Below are 23,178 nucleotides of genomic sequence, written 5' to 3'. Positions count from 1 at the left end.
GTGAACAACTGAATAGGATGTCTTTCAAATGATGCACACAAATTAATGGGGTCTAAAATTTGGGATCAGTTAGAAAATACTCCCTGTTTTTCATGTAAAGATTTTTCTCTGACCTGTTGTATTTATTTCATATCATTTTTTCTAGCAACAACATAAAAACAAATCTGTAATAAGTTTGCAGGAAAGATTCAGATGCCACATCAGAGGGTGAGAAGTATGAATTTTAGCACATGCATCAGCAGTTAATAGTGATTAAAATTGTCACAGTAAATGATTAGAGCAATATTGGACTTAAGATGAACCGTTTGCTAAATATTTCAGAAGATGTTAACTGGATGGCTGAATCCAAACTTGTGGGAAATAATCTTCATAACTAGAAAGAGAAAATTTAAATCTGGTCATTTTTACCAGCCTCATGAGCCCATTTCTTTGTATTGAACAGCGAAGAAGGAGCCATTTGAAACTATTTTTTAAAAAATTAAAATGTTTGAAAAAAATTAGACATACTTTTATGTAGAAGCCAGTTTTATAACTCGCTATGCAATGGGGCAAAAAGTAATTTCATCATTTGTTTTCTTAATCAGTAGAAACTTTAAAGGATCTTAATGTGGCTGTTTTTATAGATCACTTGATCACAAACTCTTCTGTATTTCAAGGTGCTGTGCACACTTCATATTTGCTGCACATTTTACATGTGTGTATGTACATACGTATTTGTAAACACCAGATAATTATTTAATAGTATATAGTACAGTCAGATATATTTTATGTTTTAGCCGCTGGTCCTGTGCTTTAAACTGCACAGCTGCAACATACTGCATGGGAGAGATCTTGCTACATATCTAGAGCAACACTGTCTGTAGTGTTAACACTAAGGCCCCTGCTAGAAGTTCCATATTGTTGGTCCCCTGTCCCTGCATGGAACCACATAAATTAGTGGGGCTCCATATAGTTACAGGAGTTTGCACTTGCAGAGCACATTGCAATTTTGAAGATAGATTAGTCTTCTTGTATTTTACCCCTCCTTGCATTTCCCTTGTGTATTTAAAGTAGAATCTTGCCAATTTACGATTATTTAAAAACATCTTCCTCATCCCGTTTCTCAGAAAGGATTCAGTCACTGAACGCTGTGGTAAGGTTTTATATTGCTAGGATATGGTGTGTGTTTTGTTTTTGTTTTTTTAAAATATATGCTGTAACAATTATCAGTACATTAATTTTAATTACTGTATCTATGCTTCATAAATGAAAATTACTGAAATAAATTAGCAAAGTGCATTTTGTGAAGTATTATATTTGCTTTTTAGTTTGATCACTTGCAAAATACTCTAGTCTGCTGTGGTCTGATAGTCATTAGGGAGCTAGAAAGATTCTACTTCATTTTTAAGAGCTTTATCAATAGTTTTATGTATGCATAGCATTTCTGGTGAGAAATCTTTGGCTTTTTATAATTGGCCTCCAGTTTATTACAAGTTGTAAGTAAAATGAGAATTTTATTGCACTCTACTGAAATAATAAACTAATGTTGCTTGTTCACATAGAAACCTTCAGGATTATAAATTCTATTATACAGTGAAGTAATTTAACATCTGTTTATAGGAACAATACATTCTGAAGTTTCCTTTGTCTGAAACACTCTATTTTGTTTCTTATATCCCATTTAGGCTCTAGATTATAGAGCATTATCTATTGCAGATGACATGTACCAGTAAACTATAGTCATGTCACCAGATTTTAATGAGCTTCTCATGCACATTTTTAGCGTGGTATTTACTAGATCAGTAAATAATGGATGAACAAAAAGTTATATGGAGGTTTATAAACTCTGTTGGTTATAAACTCTGAAAGCTTGGGTTGTCTTTAAGAATTTACATGTGAAATTAATAGCTTTTGTCAAAAGCAAATATGTCTTTGAAGGCTTTTCTTGTTTTGGAAAGTGAAATAAGTTCAGGTGGTAAGTGCTGTTACCCTGATTAGACTCTGAGTCCTCTGATCTGTATAACTTTTAGTACAATTTATGCCGGAGATAAGCAGTAGCTTTCTCCAAAAGCAGTGAGATAATGCACATTTGCGTAGTAGAATTATTAGCTTTTTGCAAATACAAAACATAAGTATGTGCAAACAATCTAGCTCTCTCTTAATGATCAGTCTATGAGGACACATTTCACACTAGAATATACGGTGTCTCAAAGGAAATAAAGTACCCTATTCTCTCTCTCTCTCTCTTTTTTTTTTTTTTTTTTACAAACAAATATTTAAAAAGGAATGGCATGTGATCCGTGATTAGAGCATAGTCTGAGTTATGAGATGCAAGAACGTGTGTTAAGCCTGTGTGTTATATACTTTTGCCACAGACCAGCTAGTCCTGAGTATCAGAGGCTCATAAAAGTTCAAGTCTCCTCAGCTTTCCATTTTTAAGGAATCATGGCTGCATGCATGTTTGCCAGCTGAAAGTTCTCGGTTACAGCTATGACGTGGCACTCAGATGCTCAGGACTACTGTGGTTTACATCGTACTCAAAACTGGATGGATAGTGTGGACTTGCAGCACTGTACCAACTTGCATCCATGTGACTGAACAGCTTCAAGTTGCAACAGTGCAATTCTTTAGTATACATGAAGCTTCATACTGACCCAAATACTGTGGCTAAATTCATCTTCCTGGGATTAAAAATAATCTTCTCCTATTGCTCTGACCTGCTTCCCTTCATCTCCTTATCTATGTACCCTGGCTCCCCCTTATTTCCCCTCCTTCATTTCCAGCATTTCGCAATGCCATTTAAACCACTCCACCCTTCTGTTTCTTCTTATCCCTTCCCAGTGTCTTGGGGGTAGTCTTCCTCCTAATTGCTCCCTTTCTTTTCGTCTTCCATTCTTGGCACATCCCTCTCTTTCTCATGTGAAACAGCTTCTTACTGAGTGGTGTCCCAAATGTTCCCTTCTTCAAATCACTCCCAGCCATGCACCTGTTCTGCAATACTTGTGTGCTGCCACCCAAATTTAACTCTGTCTTCTACTACTTGACTTAATTGTGTTGGAGCCTGATATTACCTGACATTTTAGTAGGCAAAACTTTATACTCAAGGGGTGGGTGAAGAACCAATTTGCAGAAGTTAAGAAAGACCGGCACCACATTGGACTCAAAACAAGATAGGCAACACCACCAGCTTATTATGTTGTGCTTCCCGTTAGCCTTTGTTTTTTTGGAACAGAGGTGTTGAATTCAGTGTCACAACTCCCATTGGTTTCAACAGGGTCAGGATTTCATCCACAGTGTTGTGTGTGTCTTACTACCAGTACTGTAAATACCATGTGTGACTACAAATAATAAACTGTTACTTTAGATTTTAGATTATTTTAAAAACAGAAAGGAATAAACGAGTTAAAATATGCTCACATTATTATTCACCTGTGAGAATAAGAGGTTAGTAAAGAACATGGTGCATTTAAAATCAACATCAGAGGCAGTGAGCTGTTAGGCTTGAGAATGTGCAGAAAGGTCCTTTGTACTAGTGGTGAATTAGTTTATATATCCAGGCTGTAAATCTGCCTTTGATACTTCAAGTGTGTATTCTTCAGTGCACACTCCTGGCTTTTCTTTTCGGCAGTGCAGCATTGCAAATGAAAGTGTGAGGCCATTTAATCAGATGAAGCCTCTCTTAACTGTTATAGAATCCATTATCTGGAAAGCTGTTAATCATTTTTAATATTGCATGTTACATTTCCTGTCTGGATTTTGGAGACAGTGTTTAAATACTTCACTTGGGTTATCAAATGATTAGTTACAATGTTGACATACATTTAATCCCCAAAGCATGGTGTGTTATTTCCTGTAAGAATAATACAGAAAATAAATGTTTAATAATCTTCTCTACAACAATAGGCACTAGTAAATGAAGAGGGTTATAAACTATTACGCTTCAATTTGCTAAAATATTTGGTAGGTTTTATAATGTTTACATTTTAGTGTTTTACTCTGTTATGTTACTACTACCTACGTTAGTACAATTTGCATACTCCTGGAATGCAGAACTCTGTTTCCATGCCCCAGTGTTTCCAATGTACCATATGATGATTTTTGTGAAAAAGGATATTAATTATAAAAATGCTTTAGTATGTATATAATTGTCTGATATATTTGTTGTCGTCTCATTCAGGTGTCTAGTTAACTTGCATTTGAGATTCTCCAAGTTTTTGAGATGAAAATAGTCTTTCAATTATCAATAACGCTTAAATACTCCCAAGGAAAATAATATAGTGCCATTTTGTGAAAGAATGTGCTTTGTCTGTTTCCAGACCAGTTTTATACCCAATGCATGCTCTCTCTCTCTCTCTTTTTTCAAGAAAGCGATTTTTGTCTAGGGAGAGAGGTATAGTGCCTCAAAGCATATTTCGTTTCAATTATTAAATACATTTCCTAGAAGATAGAGAAGGCAGAAATTATGGGAGCAGTGACATTAACAGCATTTGCAAGAAAATAAGTAAATCAAATGAAACTTACTTTGCCAGTGCTCATTACATTGGCCTATTAATTAAATGTATGAGTCTGCTCTTTTTGTTATGTTGATTTTAAAAAATATTTTGGGGAAGGAGGAAGAATTTAGATTTCCACTTCAGACATAAAGAAGCAGATGATGTCTTTTGCCTTGAATATCACTTTCCTATGGAAATCCAACAAAGTGTAATTTCAAGCTCAACATCTATTATGGCCAACGTCAGAGACATTAGAAAACAAGCTACGTGCTTTGCATCTGTGATTTGAACAAAGGTCACAGCACTGCCAGTAAGGTCCTTGTGGATGTATGGCTTAGATCTCAAGGGCCTTCCCTTGGTTTTACTATCCTAGATCGTGAAGTCAGTGTTGTACCAGCAGTGTGAGATAACAAATTCACATGTACCACATTTTGCATTCTTTCTATATCTGTTGATGCATGATTTGTTTCAACAATTAAACAATTCCTGGCAGAGACACTCAAAATATGTACCCATTTTAATCACTCTGTACATTGATAGAGAACAACAGGATTAAAAAAAAACCCAACTAGCCATCCTACAGTTAAAAGAGGACTACAAGCTTGAGGAAACGTCACCTTTTTTTACATTCTAGAAAGATTGGTAGAGAGCAGGAAGTCATATAATCTGTATCCAGAGGCATTTACAACAAAAAAGAGAAAAAAAAAGTTGTGTCCCTCTTGTACGGAAGGGATTATTGAATAATTATAATATATTAAAGTTAAAAATGTTTGCTGAGAGCCCTGCTAGTATTAATAACAATAATCTGGTGTCACTGCAATAATGCCCCTCATCTACCTTTTGAGAAATACACTGAAATCTTAAGATGGTACATCACTTTCTGTAGAGTGGTTGGGATTTATTTACATGCCAGATTTGATAATGACAAGAGAATTTCCAATGTTAAGAGGACCTCCCATTGCTTCACTGCAGAATGCAGGGAACAAAGCTCAAAACCACACAGCATTTGTCTGCTGCTTTCATTTTTTGTTACAAATTCAAACCTCAGGTACCTCAGAAGGTCACTGAAGTTTTACAAACCTTTTCATTTAAACTGTAGGCCACTTTTGTTTCTTTTCTTTGAAATCAGACTAAATTTAGAATTCCACAGAGCATCAGAGAGAGAGAGAGAATGAGATGGCCGTTTCAACTGAGTTTGACTTAGAGATGTTTAATGCTTTTGATTCCTGAACTCAAAGCTAGACTGAGACTTGTACCCCCCCCCCCCACCTCATTTGAACTGCAGAAAGTGTTCACAAGAGATCCTGTGAAGTGAAACTACCAAGTTACACAAAGCTCTGTCTGTTACAGCTTAAGTATCTTAATGTGACCAAATCAGAATAATGTTGAAGCCTTGTTTGCTACTCTTGGTAGTCTGGGAAGGTAGAAAGAGAGATGTTGGTAGAAAACACTCTGTGCACTAAGTGCAATCATAAATTTTTGATAGGGATAGGAATGATCCAGAGGTGTACACCCATCCAGTTTTCACCACTATCATCAACATCTCCTCCTTCTAAATTTGTCTTCTGAATAGAGATCTGCAGCATAATATTGGCACACAAACCATGCAGCAAAGGCGTAGCACTGTGTTTATTTCTTGAGCACAGTAAAAATCCGGCTAAAATACTAGCAGTGCGCCCTCAAATACGTGTTTCTGAAATGTTAAGTATGACCTTCCTTGGCTTATAACTGCTCTTAAATATTTAAATTCCACTCTTTTTCCACTGTTTGTTGAAAGAACATTTTCAGTGCAGCTGTGGATCATTATCAGCCAGCAAGTTAGAATGCAGCATTGACTTTGATAAAAAAGGTAATCACAGAGGCAATTCATACAAATTATACTCCTGCTTAAAAGCTCCTGACTCTTGCAGTTAGTGACGAGTGAGGTATAACATCAATTCAGTATAGGAGACTATATACGTGGTTGTATTACTTAAGCAAATATATGCCACTATTAGCCTGCCTCGTCACTAAATAAATTTAAACAATCCAGGAGGTAGCCATCCAGGTTTCCTTATAGATGCAGGATGAGCCTTCAACAGAATTGGCTGGTAGAGAATATTTTTGCCACTCTATTATGAGAAACTTGATATAGGTCCAGCACATTATCGTGATATTGAAGATCCGGACGAAGTGTTTCTTATCCCCTGTGTCTGTCAGTTTCATATAGATGTGATACTTCTTACTTTACCCTTCTTCCTAATAAGAAAACACAACAAAGAACCTCATAACCCATAAAGTGAAAAATTGGCTAAAGCCTAAATGATTTAGGAGCTCAAATCCCATTTTCAAAAGTCATGTAGGTATTTAGGATCCTAATTTTCATTGGAAAATCAGTAAACTTTAAGATCCTAAGGCTCTAAATCCCCTTTACAAATTACAAGTTCTCCCTGTCTCGCCGGTGATTTAGTTCTCATTCCCTGGGTTATACATTTAAATGGACACCACATACCTGGGAAGAAATGGTGAAAATTAATCTTGACTTTGTCTATTCCAGTAAAATGTGATACAGGGTATTTGAGAGTAAACTGAGTTTGACTTTATGGGGCAAAGTTAAGAAAACAAAAAATTAATAAAGTGTTTTATTTACTCAAAGTCAAAAAGCTTTTTAGCATGTTTAGATGGGGTTAAAAAGTGAGATTTAGACATTAGATGGATAATGTGTGTTGAGGAGTTTGATTTTTAGGCTTCTAGCCTTGAGAGTACAACATGATTCATTTATTCTTAAAAAGGTTGCTGTATGGGTTACTAAAATAGACCATGAAAAAAACATAGTGGCTTGGAAGTAGAGGAGGATTTCATAAAGCTATTTATAAGACGAGATAGCCAGATCTTTCTTCCTGTTGCTTGCCAGGATTGTGTGGCTCAAATTATCTATACTTTAATTTCAATCCTTTTTTCATGGAGAAATAGTAATTTGGGATAACCCCAGATTTAAAATGATGTTACAAGTGTGTGACCTGGTAGGGTGAAACAAAGAATCTTCTGTATAAATCTTTCATCTACTTCCACAGGTGCCTATTCACAGAAGAACACTGGATAAGGCTCCATTGTAGCTTACTCTGTGCGCACAGTACACACACAAGAATTTTTACAAATTCCTGTTGAGACAAATAGCATGCCAAAGGCAGTCATTCCCCACCATTCATAAGGAATCAGCTTACTCAAGTGATGAGTCTGTAGGCAATGATCTTTATCTCGACAGATCAGTTCCTGTGATTCCATGTGATAGCCAGTTCCCCAAGCATGATATTAGACATGGAGCTAGCATGGCTTCCAGATATGATCAGAATTTTTCCTACCTATTCTAATATGGATTTAAATATGAATTTGTGCTATTTTTCAGAAAATTATCTTTTTAGTTCTGATTTCCCCTAGTTTCCAACATTTAGGAGAGGTTTTTTTGTGTTTAAAATATGGTCCTGATGTTCTGCTGTCCTGCCCTGTTTCTGAAGAACCTAAGTGATCACAAGGTGGCATATCTGTTTCAAGTAGACCTTGGGAGGCCTCAGTGCGCCCTTAGTCTGCGACTTCAGAACCAAACTCCACAGCCCTACCCACCATCCTGTCCAATGGGAAGTCCTGATGCTTCAGGCTTGTGATATTCCATAAGGAGCTCCTCTCCTGGAGACCCATGAGAAATTGGATTTTTTTTTTAAATGCAGTGTGGTACTATTAATATCTGAGCAACTATTTAATTTTTGTGAAACTCTTTTTTTTAATTCATCTATGAATTTTGAAGAGCCGGGTGAATTATTTTATTGTACACCTCTATCTGAATATAACGCGACCCGATATAACATGAATTTGGATATAACGTGGTAAAGCAGTGCTCGGCAGGGGCTATGCACTCTGGTGGATCAAAGCAAGTTTGATGTATTGTGGTTTCACCTATAACGCAGTAAGATTTTTTGGCTCCCAAGGACAGCGTTATATCGAGGTAGAGGTGTATTGCATTTTCTGATTAGTTTTTGTAGTTAATAGTTAACACTAATTTACTAATTTTGGTATATGGTTAGTAAAATAATCTGTTTAAACATTTATTTGCTTGAGAGAATACACAGTGATGTAGGGATTTTAAATAGAGTAGTATAGAGAGATACAAATTTAATCTCTTATTTCATTACTGGGGGCAGGGATATGAAGTGGTTTATGCTTCATTAAGCTGTGCTATATATTTTGCTTAATTCATTGAAGTATTCAGTGGAATTTGTCACGATTACTTATCTGTTGTTATCCTTGTTACTTACCTGTGCATGCTGTTTAATCTTGGAATAAAAGATATGACTCTCTTTCTCAATGGTAATCTCTGTAAAAAGAATAATAATAAACAGAGCTCTTAAATATTGTTGTGTTTTGTCAGATATGCATTAGGTGGTATTGTGCTCAGACTCTTAATACGCTTGCTTTTGAGGTTAGCCTGAGTTTTGGTTTTTAAACAGTACTTGGTTGAAAACTATGTGTAGTACTGTATATTGGAAGTATTTAAAGCACAGAAACCCATGCTAGAATGTTTAGTGAATGCTGTTCTTTTCTTCTGCAGAACTCCATAATATGGAAGTGAAACATCAGGAATTATTAATTTCGGTAGCACAAGTAAAATAGGCTTATGTTTCTCTTATACTACTTGAAATAGGTTAATTTTTTCTTAGCAATATGAAAGAATAGGAGTGCTACAAAAATAGACTTGGCTTGAGATGGAAAATAAGAGACTTCTCCTTTTAAGAAGACTGCTAAAAGTGCCAGAATTAGCACTAGGTCTAGATATAGCTGTAATTACGCAGTACAGGACCTTCTTTGTTGCAGATTACTGTAAATTATGTTGTAGGGGATGGATGAAAGTAATGGGAAGGAAATGGAGATTCAGTAAGGGAAATTTCATTTAGGGAGAGGAAAACCTTTGAACCAGTCTTTTTTTCATATGTTTATCTGCTGACTCTGGCATAGATGAGCTGGGGTAAGGAGAAATACCCTTAGCCATGATGGACTGTCAAAATCCAATATAAGAAAAGCCTATGCTCTGTTTAGAACACTCATAGTCACAGTATATCAACAGAAGTGAGAATTTAGAGATAAGTAACAAAGCTGCTAGTTGGAGACAGAGAGAGAATATTTACTGACTAACTAAAGATATAGTTTCCCACTTGATACGTTTTAAAAGATTATATTATGAACCTTAAAATACAGAGAAATGTTCTTATACGAATATTTATATAAAAATTGTTTTAAAAAGTGCATTAATGGTTGCAAGACTAAAAAAAAGAAAACATTTAAAATATCTTTAGTAGTACTGATTAAGGTAATCACTCTTGGATCTTATTTGTACTAGAAGGTTGCAGAGAGACAAGATCTAAATTTGTCAATATATCCATAGTTTCCATAATAATTCACTTTATTCTTTTTGAAAAATAAACCCTGACATGCTTGAAGTAGCCAAAGCAATGTGTACTCTTTTTTTATAACACTTTTAAAAGGCTTTTTATCTTTCTCTTCATTCTTTGCCCATGTGATTCTGCTGTTGCCATGGAAACAGATCAGAAAGTAGCTCTGTTATACAGCACAACCGCCCCTTTGACATGGAGAGAATCTCTTTCATGTACATCAGGTAGCCTTCTCATGGAGAAAACCACACTCTAAACCTTCTGCCAACTAAGTTTAATATCAGAAAATTTATCATTCCTTTTGTGTTATCTTGAGTTCATATTTTTATAATTATTTGAAGATAAAGAAATCCACTTACTGGTGCATTTAATTATATGACTTAGATTATTCATGATATAATTTGAAAGGAACTAGTGAAAACTAAATAAGATGGGTTGTGTGACTTTTACTGTTGTGTATCCTTCCGTATCGTTTTATAGTTTGGTATTTTAGTGAGCTAGCTTAGAACTACAGGTTATATAGGTTTAAATTCTGTTTTGGTACAATTTATGATTATTGCCACCATCACCTTGATTATAAAGAAGGCAAATATTGCCTTACTCAGTGTTACCATATAGTGGTACCTTGTAATGTCATTGGGTATGTCATTCTGTGGCTTCTTTTAAAGCAGCCTCAAACAACTTTTTGTGACTGTGGTACTTTTGGGTCAGTTGATCTCACTGCTTGCTCCCTCTCCCTTCAGTGAAAGAACTTTTCAAATCTCTTGGCATCATCAGCACCGTAGTAACTATAGCTATATTTGAAATCATGTACTGACTTGTTTGAAAAGGGAAGAAACAGATACAACCAAGAAATTCATAGTGAGAAATCTCAGCTCTATTCTTGTCTATGCAAGGGCTGTGCAGTGACTCACAAGAACAGGCTAGATGTCTTTGTACAAAGTGGTTACCTTGCCTATTAAAATCTCTTCCCATTTTGTGTTTTTTCTCTTCTAGTCCATGGTCAGCTGCCTAGTGGAGATCAGCGTTCTCTCTTTCCTATGAAATAGTCTGTGTCTCCTCTTCACCCTCTGGGTAGAAACCTCTTCTTTGTAGTCAAGTCCATCTTTTCCTTCTACATAGAAAGAAAAATGCTTACAGGCACTACTACAGTGTGCAACAGATATCTCCTTTTTAAGGCTACTATGGAAAAGGACATCAAAAACAACTGATAATGAACCTGAGACAATTGTACCAAAATATACTAGTGACAGCATTTTTGTTTGTGTCAAACTCAGAGGGGCACCAATGTATTTTCTTCCGTAGCAGGTCGGCAGTGTGGAGATTGGGTCAGATCAGCATACTCAACATTAGTTTTAGAAACAACCTACTCTGAATCATCCACTTGATTTATTTTTTTCTCTGTCACAATAGGTGGTTGCAATAGGGCAGTGGCTCTCAAACTTTTTTTTTTTACTGGTAACCCCTTTCACATAAGAAGCTTGAGTGCGGACCACTCCTCCCCTGTATAAATTAAAAACACTTTTTTATATATTTAACACCATTATAAATGCTGGAGGCAAAGCGGGATTTGGGGTGGAGGTTAACAGCTCGCGACCCCCCAGGTAATAACTTTGACTCCCTGAAGGGTCCCAACCCCGAGTTTGAGAACCCCTGCAGTAGGAGAATGTGATTAGTATCAAGGAACTGAGGGCTTGTCTACATCAGAAAGTTGCAGCGCTGGTGAGGGAGTTACAGCGCTGCAACTTAGGAGGTGTACACATCTGCAGGGCACCACCAGCACTGCAACTCCCTGTTTGCAGCGCTGGCCGTACTCCCGTTTTGTCTCGGGTGTAGAGGATCCAGCGCTGGTGATCCAGCGCTGGTAATCAAGTATAGTCACTTACCAGCGCTTTTCTTGACCTCCGTGGAATAAGCAGGTATCCCAGCATACCTGAGGAAGCCTCCGGTAATCAAGCTGGTCTCCTTCCCCGGCTTGCTCTCGCGTTCCCCGAACCCCGAGCAAGCAGGTCTCCTTCCCTGCGGTTTGCAGGGTGGTTCGCGGAACGCGAGAGCAAACCGCGGCGAAGCTGGTCTCCTTCCCCGCTTTGCTCTCGCGTTCCCCGAACCGCCGAGCAAGCAGGTCTCCTTCCCTGCGGTTTGCAGGGTGGTTCGCGGAACGCGAGAGCAAACCGCGGCGAAGCTGGTCTCCTTCCCCGGTTTGCTCTCGCGTTCCCCGAACCCGAGCAAGCAGGTCTCCTTCCCTGCGGTTTGCAGGGTGGTTCGCGGAACGCGAGAGCAAACCGCGGCGAAGCTGGTCTCCTTCCCCGCTTTGCTCTCGCGTTCCCCGAACCGCCGAGCAAGCAGGTCTCCTTCCCTGCGGTTTGCAGGGTGGTTTGCGGAACGCGAGAGCAAACCGCGGCGAAGCTGGTCTCCTTCCCCGGTTTGCTCTCGCGTTCCCCGAACCCGAGCAAGCAGGTCTCCTTCCCTGCGGTTTGCAGGGTGGTTCGCGGAACGCGAGAGCAAACCGCGGCGAAGCTGGTCTCCTTTCCCGGTTTGCTCTCGCGTTCCCCGAAACCCCTTGAAGCCGCCCAACAGCGCTGCAGTGTGGCCACATCTAACACCACTTGCAGCGCTGGTTGCTGTAAGTGTGGCCACTCTGCAGCGCTGGCCCTATACAGCTGTACAAATACAGCTGTAACAACCAGCGCTGCAAAATTTTAGATGTAGACATGGCCTGAGACTTTACTGGCTAAGACCAGTGATCATTACAGAAGATTTCACTGCACTCTTCCCCCCCCCCCCCCAACAAACAGTTATCAGTGCTTTACAAGCAAACAAATTGTGCTTGCCAGTTTGTCTTGGGGTGAGTGGAATCTGATAGAAGTGCTGACAGTGTCTTTTACAATGAGATGTTCAGTAGGAGAATAGAGCATTGTTTACCCTTAATCTCTTTCTTCACTCACTCCCTCTTTAAATGTCAATAGAATAGAGCTTCAGTGTTTGCCTTAAAGATTGACAGATGTTTTAACCTTTTGCCTAGGGTGCTTGCTTCTGCAGCAGCATATACTAAAATACAGAGATACAGAGTAGATTAGCATGGCCCCTGCGCAAGGATTACACGCAAATTCATAAATGTAACTAGCTTCAGGGAAATAATTAAAAGTCATCTTAACTAATCAAGCTACTAAATACTAATATCCCATTTGTGTAGAGAGAAATATAGGCTCTTGAAGAAAAGTTCATTTCCATTTTTAGACTTTAGAAAAACCCCAATTCTAAATTCAATATTTAGCAGAATGCTTAACGAGCTGCTGCAGTCATCATTTAATTTACAGCGTTTACCACCAAGATTCTTCTTCTAAGCGTAGGGAAGTAACTGTGGTGTGAGATACTGCTGTCTAATAACTTTTAGTGAATGCTGACTTCTTAATGAAAACCACTGATATTTCTAATCATTTTATTTTATTCCTTTCGGTTTTTTTGTTATATTATGCTTTTGGTGCGTGATGCATGTGCTTTAATGACCTTTTAAAGTATTTACAGGATCTTCTTGAAAATCTACTTTACATCGTACCGCAAAGATATAAAAACGAATAATGTATATTTTGATGTGCCATGAAAGATGGCTGAATCAAACCACTTCAGTTTGTACCAATTGGTGCAACAGTGTTAAGGCCTAAAGACAAAAATACTGCTTTATAAATAGAACATTTTTCTCTTTGGAAAAACATAAAATATAACAAAATATATGAGACCAGATACATTACATGTCTAATATCAGATCTCTGGAAATGGCCAAGTTTTATGAACTGTGGGACTGAGACAGCAGTAGAGGAGGCGTACAACAAATATGGTCTTGGAGTCAGTCACCCATCATCTATTTCATCTTAATTAAGCTCTTTATGGGAAGAGAAGATTGATGCAGAATTTTTTATTACAAAGGCCCCATCTTTTATACTTGAATTAAATATAGATTGTGAATGGATAAATCTTGTGAGAAAGTCAATGATTTGTGATCTTTGGAGTATTTTTGCTTAAAACTAGTTGTAAGAGTTCATAAGTCTTTGTCTGTTACTTAAACTCATTTTTGCTAAGTATGAGGCACCATATTTCCATAGCATGTTTTTGTAGTGAAAAGAGTCTGTGTATCTGTTGGGAATAGAAGACCCGCAAAAGCTAGGATGATACAAGTGGGTCATTGATATATGATATATACTGTGTATGGAATCTTTTTCTTTTAGTATACTGCTCCCTGTTCTGCTTCTTTCCCCCCTACCCAGTCTTCCTTCTAAATCGAATCTGAACTCACTAATGATGCAGTGTATGTTGAAATTTCAAACCCTCAATGTCTGGGTAAAATTGCTAGAATTTTATAATGAGCCTTTTTTAAGGAGTCTGGGCATGTACCATTTTACAGCAATTAAAAAGGATTGAAAACTTGAGCAAACAAGTTTTCCCAATAGACATTTGAGGTCAGTTCACCAGGTATGTTCCCAGCATTCTAAAAACCATTATTTCTCCGTGAGGAAATTAATAGGATATTGTAGAAGGGCTTATTCAGAGTCAAAGGCAGTCCTAATCAGTAAAGGTTAGAAACACTTAGTTTTGGTAATAAACATTTTCTTGCTAGGCTACAAAAATTCATTTCAAAGTGTTCATTATATTGAGAGTCTTCTCCTTTTTGTTGTTGTTGTTGTTGTTGAACTGGGTAGCCTGGGACTGAGCCACAAAATCATAGTGAACTGTGAAGGAAGAATATTGTAAGGTATATTAACATATCCAGCTTGCAGTTATATGTTCATACCCTAATTGCCTTGCAACAAACATTTTATTTAATGCTTCCTAATCAATCTAATGGTAAACAAACAAAACCGGCATGATTCCAGACAGATTTTTCAATTATAAAAAGCTGTAATTTTTTGGCTTCTGTGGTTACAAATGTATAGGTTAAAGTAGAAGCCACAGTTTGGCCACTTGTGATGTCAAACAGGTCTGACTGTATTTTAGTGTGCAGTATTGTAGCCCAACTAAAGACTTCGTGAAAAAATATAACAGTTATGTAATTTCCACTTCTTAAAGTGAGTTACTACAGTTCATAAACTGCTGCAAAGAGTTTTGTGATTTACATATTCATCTTGACAGCATGACATCAGCAAACAGAGTAGAAACAATAGTTATTTTGCAAAAAGTACTTGTATATGATGTTTTAAGCATGTGTGTACACATGAAAGGTAGATTGATATCCTTGCAGTCTGAGGACTTCTTTTTCCCTAGGGGAAACATTCTTAACAGTCTAATAGACTTCACTGTAAATAAACTCTTCATGCCCCATGAGATATGTAGTGTGAATGTCAAACAGTTTTGCCTTGAGGCAAATCTATAAATAACTCCTTGCTGACATGTGCCAGACCTAGGAATAGACATCTGTTGGTATTCACCTGTAAGAATTCTCTGCAAGCGGTAATTCTCCTGTGATTGGCTGGCCTCTTCAGTCTGGCTGCTATGCATAATGCATGTAAAGTTAACTTCTAACTGCCTCTTGAAGTATTTATTGCAATATTTTTGCTTTCTCAATGGCTAGAGAAAAAACACGATCAAAGAGAAATGTAAATGCAAGAGCTTAATGAGTTCCTCATTTGAGGAGGGTGAAGGAATTTGATAGTTTTAGCTCACCGATGTTTCTCTGTAGAAATGCAGATTTCAATCTGGAGTTGAGGTTTTCATGAGAAAAGTATGGGTGAGTGAGCAGCCAATAGCTCCTTTTCTGTAATAATGTCATAAAGTTCTGCGGAAGGTTGTTCAAACTTGAACTAATTCTTACATTCAATATATTATCTCCACATTGTCAGCAGAAACTGAGGCCCAGTTAGGTTAAGATTTTACACAAGTCCCAGCAGGAGAGTGAGGATGAGGATTCTGGAGTTCTCGATCTCAAGGCACCTACTCTCCACTATCCTGTTTATGTCCCAGATAAATTTAAGTACAAAGCAGACACCCTGAAAACAAACCAAAGTCTAACTGAAGAGCACCCTTGGATTGACTACACCTCACCATCACTAATTACATTGCTGTTTACAGACCTAGGTGTGTTAACTCGTCAGCTGTCAGCGACGAACTTATTAAACTTTATCTGTAAGGGGAAGAAGGAAAAAAAAAACTATACTGTTTCTGGTTAATTTAGTTACCGGCATGTCGTTGGCTCGCTTAACAGCTGCATGAACAATACAGTTATTGTAATAGGGTCTGAAAGAGGCACCTCGCATTATTAAAACCCTGTCAAATGAAATTAGCGATGAAAGGTGGAAGTTGATGTTTTCATGCCCTTTTTCTCTTAACACGTTTTGCACAGTACTATTCTTTAAAGTGCTGAGGTTTCCACTATTTGTTGTGTGAACATTTCAAAGGTTATATGCCTCACAACTAGAACCATACATTTTGCTCAATGTTTTAGATGTTAGACAGCAGAGATGCTGTTAGTCTTTTGTTCAAGATTCAAACCCTTGCATGTGTCTTAAGAGATAAAGCCCTTATCACTATATGCACATGTAGCTGTTAAGTTTATAAGTGGAAACAATTCATGTGGGTTTTTCCAAAACGCCATCCATTATTCCTAATGGATACAATAAAACCACTGGAGGAAAGGTTTGATAAACTTCGTTGGAAACTCCTATGTTATGCTGAAGGGTAACATTTACAAAGTTAGGGATTGGCTGATCTCTATAACAGGATACCTCTAAGTCACTAGTCCAAATCCATATGAAGGTAGTAATTAAAATTATTTATGTAACCCTTCTGCCCCTCTGAGTTGGCAGCAACAAGGGCTGGGTTCAGTATCCAAGGGTTCCGTTTCAATAACACAATGCCAAACCAGCTCGAGCCCCCACCCAGTGACCTGGGAAAATATTACACACACCCGTAGGCGCCTCGAAGAGGCAATACTTCCCCTCTCGCAAGCACAGAGTCTCTGTGTAGCAGAAAAGGTTTAATTACATGAGATAAACAACAAGCATTAAATTGGGGAAACCCCTTAACTAGAGTTCCTAGACCAAACCGTGAGCAAAGACCCACCCCAGGAAATTGGGCCGTGTCCTTTTCCCTGGGCTCTTGAGTCCAGCAACCCCCTAAATCACCCACAGTCCCAAAAGTCCCACAATCCAAAAGTCTCTGTCCTGGGTCAGTGCAGCCCCAAAGTTTGAGAGTCTATCTGCAGAGGTCCCTTCCCCCAGCCTGGGTAGAAAGGGGCACCTTACGTGGTCCGGGGCCAAGTGCCCTGCCTCTCCTTGGGGTTCTGCTTCCGCCTTCTCCACGAACTGCTCCGCTTTACCAGCCACTCCACTCTGCTCCTCCAGCCGTCCTCACAAACTGCTCTGCTCCACTCCACCAGCCGCTCTGCTCTGTGAGTTGCTCCAGCTGTCCCCGCAAACTGCTCCGCTCTGCTCGCTCCATGGGCCGCTCCACCCGTCCCACAGCTACTCCACTCTGCCAGCTGCTCTGTTCCACCGTATAGCTTCAGGCTCCCCCACTAGTTAGCACAGTACTCAGTGCTCTCAGCTCAGTGATTCCAGCTCTTTAGTGATTTCAACTCTAAGTGATCTCAGCTCAGAGTAGGGGAGCCCCAGTGCTAGTGCACCATTAGCCCAAATTGAGTTCAGCTCAATAATCTCAGGACTGGCGCTAGGGATTTGAGCACCCTTGGCGGACGGGAATTTCGCCGCCCTGCGCGCTGGTCCCACGGCTCTGGTGGAGCTGCCGCAGTGGTGCCTGCGGAAGGTCTGGTGCTCCGTGGCTCCGGTGGAGCTGCCGCAGTCGTGCCTGCGGAAGGTCTGGTGCTCCGCGGCTCTGGTGGAGCTGCCGCAGTCGTTCCTGCGGGAGGTCCACTGGAGCCGTGCGAGCAGCCGACCGTCCGCCCGCCCGCCCTCCACCGGCGGCAGCTCCACCGGACCAGCGGACCCTCCGCAGGCACTACTGCGGCAGGTCAACCGGAGCTGCCTGCCGCCCCCTCCGGCAAAACGGCGCCCACCAATTATTCTGGCCCCCTAGGCGATTGCCTAGGCTGCCTAAATGGTAGCGCCTGCCATGAGTAACCTGTATCTAGATTCTTAAGGGAATAAAATATCAACTCTGACATTCCACAGTGGAGAGAGGAGTGGGTTGAACTGGTACTTCTGGCTCCACAAGGAGCCTACACCACCAGGCGCAGATACTTGTCCCCAGCCTCTCTCAATTCACTGGGTTTTGGAACCCATGTCCCTTGTCTAGCAGGTACCACCCAACTGAGGTTGAGTCATTTCTGTCACAAAGCAGTCCCACAGCTTGGCAGCCTGGGATGGAGTTGGTGTGCCTATGCAAATACATTCTCTGAAATTCTTTCCACCAGATGTCAGGGTAAAGCTCATCCTGACTCTGCTTACATTAAATATACCATGGTTGTCAAGTGTACTACTGGAGGAGAAAATGGTGGTCATAGCCCAGTTCCCAGTGGATAGACATAGCTAACAGATACACCACTTTCACAACTGACACCCTTGCTAGCTATCTCAGCGTGCCAGTTAAAGAATGAATGTATACTGAGAATGAATCTCTCTCTTTGCCCAGAAGTGTTCCTTATAGGGCAATATAGAGAATTATTCATTGTCCTTTCCCATGCTATAACTGTATTATGGATCCAAAAAGTTGTTGTAGAGCCACTGCAGTTCAGGGTGCAAGAGGACCAGAACTTTTACGCTGTGAAGGAAAGCAATCCAGTGAGAAATTCTGAACATGCAGCAGCCTCATTCAGTATGGGGGAAGAATGAGAAGTATGTACTAAAGGATGAAAAAAGAAAGTGGAGTCCAGCTGCTGTAGTTCTGCTGCTGCTAGCAACATATATCATAAGAAAGAGAACAAAAGGTCCACAGCTGAAGGGTTTTTTTTAATAAAGTAGTATGGTTTTATTAATTTGAAACTAACAGTTAAGGGGTTTTTTTTCTGCCAGCGAGGCTTAGCAGCTTCACACTGTGCAAAAGAGAAAACTACTCTGAATAATTTAAGCACAAATCCACCTAAGGGGGCAGGAGATGTAACAACGAACCATCACAATGAAAACAAACTGTTGCTTAGCTCCGAAGCACTACAGCCTGAACAGCGCACCGCCCGGGGGAAATCATAGCACCACTGTTTAGACAGCAGAATCTGCACTGTCGTGTACCAGTGGATATTAAAAATAGCACAGTTTCAGTAAAATAACTCAGCTTCCTAAAACATTTATTCCTACATGGAATCTTTGGTTAAGATTGTGTATGCTCATCAATGTGCTTAGAGAGACTTGGAGCTGGTGAAGTAATATCTTTTATTGGACCAGTTTGTGTTGGTGAGACAGATAAGCTTTCAAGCTTCTCTCACCGACAGAAGTTGGTCCAGTAAAACATCTTACCTCACGCACCTTGCCACTCTAATATCCTGGGACCAACATGGGTACAACAACACTGAATACATCAATGTACTACTTTAAAGTGTGTGAAATGTACAGAAATTCTAAGTCCTGGTGACTGAAGTCCTTTATTTTACTGTTCATTGCACAGCTATCTTTTTAGATGTCTCTAACCATTGCTGGTTCTGGATTTGCCTAATTATATTGATTTGCACTTTGCAGTAGCTCTAAAACTCTAAATACTACTACACAGGATATTTTTTTCTTCTCTCTTTTTTACTTTTTATTATATTCATAACTGTTTAACAGTGTAGCTGGATGTTCCTACTGAATAGAAACACCATTTAGCAGGTCTTAGAAACATATTTTTGGGGGACTGAAAGAGTGAATTTGGGGGCTGCCTTGTGGCCAGCTATTGTGACACATAAGTTGGAGATGGGTTTGTGCTTCAGATGATCACTCCCTCAAAACAGAAGTCTCCAGCTCTCCTCTTTGGAGCTGGGGTTGTAATTTCACCAGCTTCTAGGCTTTCACCGGCCTTTCTCTCAGCTGGCCCCTTTTCCCTTATTAATCCTCAAACTCAGAGCCCTCAGCAGGCCAGCCTTCTTCTGCTGGTATGTGCCCTGCTGCGAAGGAGGACACAGCTTTTATTTTGGTCCCCTTCTCCAAGCTCAGATCCACTGGATTGGGTGAGAGGAGAACCTTGCCCCAGCCTCTCTGCAAGGTTCCTGACCCTTAAAGACATAGTAACGGGATTTCTTCCCAGCCACCACTTACTCATGGGACTGCTTCCTCTGTCAGTAACTCCCAGGTCCTTGTATATGTACTGTACTTTCAAAATCTTCAAGTGCCACGTTATGTGATGGGGTGGGCAGACCACTAGGCACAACTACTTTTAAGGGGCAGATTGCCCCATCAGTGTAACTTTTTCTTTTGTGCACTTTTAATGCTGGAATTTCCCCACTTGTACTTTTATTTCCTTTAATTCTTCATTACCATGCAGTGGTTACTTTAATGATATTTGGTTATCTGGATTCTGTTTTCTCATCAGGCGTCTGACAATCAGTCTTCAGCTTCCTATGATACTATGCCAATAACATTTCTCATTCAACCTCCAATCGGATTTGTAGCATTTGTTTTCTCTTGAGAAAACAAATGTGTTTTAGAGCTCAGCTTGTTTTTTCCTGTCATTTGGACTCAAATACTTCACTTTATAGGTATTTCTCATCATCTGTTCCAAAATTGACGTTTAATGCCTTTGATCTTCTTTCTTTATTATGTTCTTTGACCTTAATCTTTTCTATCCTCAGAACACCAGAAGTTCTTATTACTTGGGACAGACTCAGATTGACCAGATAGCAAATAATATCTTTTGTTGTAATGTGCATGTTTGAAAGGAAGGATGTTTTAGTTGTAATCTTCCATTTCGTTGTCCCAAAGATGATTATTTATTTATTTATTTATTTATTTAACCACTGATGTGCATATGGCTTCCATTGACATCGGTGGAGCCCATATGTCTGAGTACAGGATTTGAATTTCAGTGATTTACATGTATTCTAGAGTTTCACCTCATGTCCTTAAGTTGAAAAGTCTTAAGTTTTCATAGTTAAAAACAGAGAGAAATCTTCTTGTTTTCAGGGGAATTATGTTTCATTTACAGAATATTGTTGATAAATAAAACATATGTACCACAGAAATAGGAAGATAAGCTTACACAGTTGTATAAGTAAATACTGATACGATTTACTACATTTAGAAATCTTTACTAAGTATTTCTGCTGAAGGAAAGTACAACACAATCAGCATATTCTCTCTCTTTAGGTTTGGAACTTTTGTGATCACACTGGTTTTATAATCTAGAAAGAGAGTATGTGTTTGTTCTGTAACAGAGGGTGAAGAGTTGTCTAATGGATAAAGGGTAGGACTGGTATTCAAGTGTTTTAGTCTCAGCTGTGCCACAGACATTTTTGGTGACCTTGGTCCACTTACTTGAATTCTTTGCACCTCATTGTCACTTCTGTAAAATGATGAGAATACCACTTATTGATCTTGCAGCAGAATTCTGAGGCTTGATTTGTAAAATACGTTTTTGCAAAATACTTTGAAACCATTACTTAAAAGTCAGTATAGAAATGCAAATTATCTTGATTTGTTGAATCGTTAGTAAAATCCAGAATGTTTACTATTCCTTTTACCTTGTATGCTGAAAATAGAATTGGACAGCCCTACTGTATACTATTTTTTTTCCTTTGGTTGCTCACAAAAAAAAGTTTAATGTCATGAGTGGTTATTTTATGCATTGAGGAAAGGGATGCAACGCAAACTTTATGTGGAAGGATGAGAACAGTTGAATTATTGGAAGGACAGCAGTGAATATGGGCGGGGGGAGCTTTTGGATATTATGATGTGAGGGAAGCTAAAGAAAGAGATCCCGATAATTCATATTTTAAAATGGATATATTAGGATCACTGCTGATAGAAGGCACTTTAGTAACTTACTGAAAGGGATTGAAATTGGGGGGGGAGCAAACAAAGAATTATCTGGTTCTGTTAAGGCAGCTGGAGTAAGACACATCCATCCATTATTTGTATCTGGGGTAGTGCTAACGTTCTATTGTAATGTCCTAGTGGTTCCTAAAGAAGCTGATGTCCAAGCCACCTTAGAATAAGAGCAATCCCAAAATGGTGTCATTGCAGAAGCAAAGAGATAGAGGAAAGAAACGGATGGTGGGAAATCAAGTTAGCAGTAGGCAACTATATGACTTTTGGGAGATAAGTGTAACCCATCAGAGCTCTGCTCAGCATCTGTCATTTATGTGCCAGAAGCACGAATGGGCTGTTGGTGAAGATATAAAGAACTGTGCAGCTAGCAGGCTCTTTGCTTATCGGTGCATGTCATATGTCTACATACAGGTGACTTGCAACAAATCAAATAAAGGAACTTAGTCCAAACTGTATCAGCATTTTTATATTAAATATGTTACAGGAAAAAATATCTTCACGTATATGTAAATTTGAGCAAGGTGGTGGGTGCAGATGTGGAAATGTTTCTCGATCATTTAGGGACTTCCTTAAGAATTTGCTTAGAAATATTGCCATCATAATGTCAAAAATTTAAGACTAGAACAGGGAATGTCATTTTACCTTTTTTTTTTTTTTAAATTTTTGTGAGTAGATTTCATGTACACTGCATAACCAGTACACTACATGATTTTTTTTGGAAAATTAATATTAATTTCAGCTGCCTCTGTCATGCACATGAATGGGAGAGCTGTAAGTAAGAAGGGTAAAACTGGAAAGAGAACGTGGCTTTCAGTTCACACAGGCTAAAGGCACATAGCCCAATGATGCTTTATTGGAAATGCATTATACATTAAGAAGGGCAGAAGTGTTGCATTTTAGCAGTCCCGCACTTTATCCTTGTATTTGAAGGGACAGCTGTTCACCAGTCTCACAAGCTGAAATTAAATTGAAATGATTTCTGCTACAGTGTATTTGGCAACAATAAAACCCTCATGTCAAATTGAGATCAGCTCTGAGCCAAAAACATACCTGCAGTATTTTACATGGTATGTGGAGATTTGGTGTGTACTAGAGTTAACAATAACCAAAGCTTTATACAAAAATTCCTTAAATGGCATCAGCACTGAAAGCTTCTAAATGAATGGTTCTTCCAAGATAAATACGTGTGAATGAAAAGTAAAATTGCAATCTAAATCCCAACTAACTTTTTCTCAACTGCCAGAAGACTGCATTGGGTATCCTCCTGCTATGTGCACAGGACAGTCCATTTGCCTGTGTTCATTAGTTCTTGTTTTTGTCAGTTTTGTAGGATAAACCCCAGTATTTGGGGTTAATGATCAATGAAGTAAAAGAGCAATGTATCTTAAT

The 23,178-nt window shown here is 39.0% G+C and overlaps 1 protein-coding gene and 1 non-coding gene across 5 annotated transcripts in view; both read left to right on the top strand.

The window, feature by feature from the left end:
• PRKCA (protein kinase C alpha) overlaps positions 1 to 23,178 on the top strand; it is a 315,869-nt gene that overhangs the window by 137,879 nt on the left and 154,812 nt on the right. The gene's annotated exons all lie outside the window — the stretch shown is intronic.
• LOC127033420 (U6 spliceosomal RNA) lies at positions 12,918 to 13,021 on the top strand. Its single transcript, XR_007769100.1, has one exon. It is a non-coding gene; the product is annotated as a U6 spliceosomal RNA (small nuclear RNA).

The sequence above is a fragment of the Gopherus flavomarginatus genome, chromosome 12 (assembly GCF_025201925.1).
Source record: "Gopherus flavomarginatus isolate rGopFla2 chromosome 12, rGopFla2.mat.asm, whole genome shotgun sequence".
In the NCBI taxonomy this organism is placed as follows: domain Eukaryota; kingdom Metazoa; phylum Chordata; order Testudines; family Testudinidae; genus Gopherus; species Gopherus flavomarginatus.
This window is presented reverse-complemented; position numbering and strand designations above follow the sequence as displayed.